Raw genomic sequence first — 4,703 nt, 5'->3', positions numbered from 1 at the left:
TGCTCATTTCAGGGCCTAAGCAACCTGGAAACGATATTGATGTCTATCTGGAGGTGTTAGTTGAAGATTTGCAACAATTATGGGAAGGAGTTGATGGAGTCTATGATGCTTATTGAAGGCAGTTCTTCACTCTTAAAGTAGTCTTATTATGGACCATCAATGACTTTCCTGCCTATGGTAACCTTAGTGGATGTACTGCACACGGTTATTATGCATGTCCAATATGCGGAGAAGATACTTATGTAAATCACTTGGAAAATGGGAAGAAAATGTCATTTGCTGGCCATAGACGATTCCTATCACGGTTTCATCCCTATCGTAGGCAAATGAAGGAGTTTAATGGCATGCAGGGACTTGGAGAAGCAGTTAGACCATTATCTGGGATTAAGTTGTTTGACAAACTTTCTGACATAAGGTGTGAGTTTGGAAAGAAGATAAGTGTGAGAGGAAAAAAAAAGAATGCAAAGGCTAATAAGTTGGAAGCCAATATAGAAGAAAAAGATTTAGGAGCAACAATTTTCAGAAAATGTTGGAAGAAGAAGTCAATCTTTTTTAATATTCCTTACTGGAAACACTTGCATGTAAGGCATTGTCTCGATGTTATGCACATCGAGAAAAATGTCTTTGAATCCCTAATTAATACTTTGATGAATGTTAAAGGAAAAAACCAAGGATAATGTGGCAGCTAGGTTGGACATGGTTGAGATGGGAATTAGGCCTGAATTAACACCTATAGTTGGGGAGAAGAGAACATATCTTCCTCTTGCTGCGTGTTCATTCACAAAAAAAGAAAAGTTACAGATGTGCAAGTCATTAAAGGATATAAAAGTTCCAAAAGGTTTCTCTTCGAATATGAATAATATTGTGTGCATGGATCAGTTGAAGTTGACTTGCTTGAAATCTCATGATTGTCATGTTTTAATGCAACATTTCTTGCCAATAGTTATACGTGATGTGTTGCCAAAACATGTTAGATATGCTATCATAAGATTATGCTTCTTCTTCAAAGATATTTGTTGCAAAGTTATAGATGTAGCCAAGTTAGATAAGCTGCAATCTGACTTGGTTGTTACACTCTGCTTATTGGAGCAATATTTTCCCCCATCTTTCTTCGATATCATGCTTCACTTAACTGTCCATCTTGTTCGAGAAGTTTGATTATGTGGATCAGTTTACTTTAGATGGATGTATCCATTTTAAAGATACATGAAGGTGCTTAAGAGTTATGTAAGCAGTCGAAAACATCCTGAGAGTTGCATTGTTCAGAGATATTTAGCAGAAGAAGCAATTGAGTTTTGTTCAGAATATCTCAATGACGTTGATCCTATTGGAGTCCCTCAATCCATTCGAGACCCGAAAGCAAATGTTTCTGGTTTGCAAGCATGCAACACACCAATTATAGTGCAACAAGTTGATATGCAACAAGCACATTTGACCGTGCTAGAAAATATGGAAGAAGTATCTCCCTATATAATGTAAGTGTATTGTATTATTTATGATTCTACATATGTACTTGAGATTATCTAATGTCTCACACAAATTTATATATTAATACTTCTACAGTGAACATAAAACCTTTTTGAAATCAATGTTTCCCAAAAAAGAGAAAGATGAAAGGTGGATACAAGATGCTCACAACAAGAGGTTTGTTGATTGGTTTCGTACAAAGGTGGATACCATATTGATTAAATTTTTACTATCATTTGTACTGAACAACTTATATTTACTTTTTTTAATCACCATATTCAAATTGATTACATGTTAGGTGGCTGCTGAAATTGACAGTTGCAATGGTGGAACAACATCGACATTAACATGATTGGCCCATGGACCGCGTGCACAAATCATTAAGTATAATAGTTATGTGATAAATGGAAATTTATACCAAACAAAGGCGCGGGATGATGACAGAGTTTGCCAAAACAGTGGGATTTCTTTAGTTGCCAACACCATGCTTGTATGTAGTGCTAAAGATAAGAATCTCATGCTAGCTGATGTGTCTTTCTATGGAGTGGTTGAAGAAATATGGGAATTAGACTATCATCAATTTCACGTTCCTCTTTTCAAATGTGCTTGGGTTGTAAATGACAAAAGAATAATCAACAACGATGAATGTGGCTTCACCTTAGTCAACTTGAACAAACGTGGGCACAAGAATGATGAATTTGTGCTTGCAAGTCAAGTCAACCAAGTCTTTTATATTGATGATCCATTACAAAAGGGGTGGTCAATTGTGCTCCCAATTCCAAATAGATGTTATGAGGGAGATGATGATTACTAGAGAGTATTCCTGATTCTAGACCAATTGATGATGTTGATACTCATTGCATTCCTACTCATGAAAGATATTTTAGATCAGAAATTGAGGGTGTTTGGGTCACAAAAAAGAAAAAAAAAATGATGTTTTGCATTTTTATGTAATGGTTTTGTTATGAACATAAAGGAATGTTTTATGCACTTTAAAAAATTATGTTATGCAATTCTATGATAAGTTTATGTCTCTGTTGCTATTTATTTATAATTGTGTTAGTGTAATTATATATGTCATGTTTATGTTATTGTTATTGTTATTGTACAAATTTTAATTGGTTTCATTTATATTCTTATGCAGACAATACTCGATGGGTCGTAAAAAACAGGGAGTAGCAGTTAAGGAGATACATGGAATAGTCGATGCTGAACTACATGGAGTAGTCGATGCAGAGCTACATGAAGTTACTGATAGAGAAGAACGTTCTGTAGATGTGCAGAAGAACAAACGAGGTCCTACATCAATGTGTAAACTCACTGCAGCTGCAAGATGGAAAAAAAGCGAAGATTGATTATGATGACATGGGGCGGTCATTATACAATACAAATGGAAAGGCATTGCAATCATACATTGGCTCTGTTGCTAGAACCATGGTGCCAATCAACATAAAGTCTTGGCCTAGTGTTCCAGAAAATATAAAATAAAAATTGTGGGAAGAGATCTCAGTAAGATTTATATATACATACAATCCAAAATCAAGTTAGCTTTCCAACTCTCTGTTGTCATTGTTTTATTTAATCAATTCTTGTCATATTAGTTGTATAATTATCCAACTTGTATGTTTATTAGTTTCTTGTCATTGTTTTTTTGTGTTGCAGAATGTGTTTGAATTAGCACCACAAAGTGAATCTGCTGTGATGAATTCAGCATCTCAAAAGTGGCGAGATTTCAAAAACAAACTCACTAGCAGATTTGTTTGGCCAAATAAAGGCAATCTTGAAAAATTGAGTTCTCCACCGAGTCAATATCAGATCCCAAAAACAGTTTGGAAAGCATTTGTAGATGAGAGACTTCATCCATCATGGGAGGTACGCACTCATATGGTGTTAGCTGGAAATTTTGCTTATATAACTTGTTGTCTTAGAAAGAATGGTGTTGTTTGTACTTTTGCATTTGCAAGTTCATGTATTTACTATGGTGTTATTTGTTTGTTTGCATTTGCAATTTTTGTAATGGTGCATTTGCAATTTGAAATATCATTCAAGTGCTTACACGTTTTTTCCAATTTGTTCATTCAAGTGCTTCATGTTCATTATTTTCAAGTGCTTACACGTTTTTTTTTCCAATTTGTTCATTCCAACTTGCAGTTCTTTGTTCATTATATTCATTCAAGTGTTGGATGTTTGGAAAGACCATGATGCTTCATGTTCGATTTTTTCAATTTGCAATTGCTGTTCGTTTTTTGTTCATTCCAATTGCAATTTGTTCATTCCAATTGTTGTTCGTTTTTTTTTCAATTTTCAATTGTTGTTCGTTTTTTTCAAGTGCTAGACGATTTTTTCAAGTTCTTAAAGTGCTGGACGTTTGTTTTCAAGTGCTGCAATTGTTGTTCGTATATATATGTATAGTTTAGATATCGGAATATATATATACGTTTTATAGTTTAATTGTTTGTTTACACGCCTCATATTGTCTGCTATATATATAATGCATACAGGTGTTGTTGAATGTATTTTCTATGTAGGTTATTCATGAAAAGCAAAAAGAACGAACGATGCGTTATAAATATCATCACAGATTGTCTCGCAAAGGTTACATTGGCTTAGAGGCTGAATTGGTAAGCTACCATGCATTTTACTTGGCATTTTCAAGCAAGTATTTAATATTATGTAAATGATCATTTTTGGAATTGTAGAGGGAGAAAAAATTAATTGCTGAAAATGAGGAAGTTGATAGATCGTTGCTTTGGCGTAAAGCTCGCGAGGACAAATCTAGCAACATTACAAATATGGAGATAGCAGAAGTCGCTGAAAAAATTGTAAATATTTATTATTATCTAATATTCATATTGTCTAGCTAAATAATATTGAAATTTTTGGATTAATTTGTTACATCCCTAATTGTAGGATGACTTATTGGAAAAGAATGTGAAAGGAGAGTTCAAACCTTCTGGGATGAACGATGTATTAACCACTGCATTAGGAAATCGAGAACACTATGGACGAGTTAGAGGTGTGGGAGGATGCGTAAAACTCCAACTCTACTTTAAAACTACAAGAAAGAATAGGGAATCAATCCCAAAGGATTCGATCGATAACTTCAAAGAACAATCGGAGGAGAATAAGAGCTTGAAGGTTGAAGTAGAGAGATTGAAGGCTCAACTTGCTCAGGTCATTAATAATCAAACTTGTGAGGTTGTGATATCGAATAAGTTCTCAAACATAAACGGCCC

Source organism: Zingiber officinale, chromosome 1A (genome assembly GCF_018446385.1).
Source record: "Zingiber officinale cultivar Zhangliang chromosome 1A, Zo_v1.1, whole genome shotgun sequence".
Classification (NCBI taxonomy): domain Eukaryota; kingdom Viridiplantae; phylum Streptophyta; class Magnoliopsida; order Zingiberales; family Zingiberaceae; genus Zingiber; species Zingiber officinale.
Note: the sequence above shows the minus strand (reverse complement) of the source record.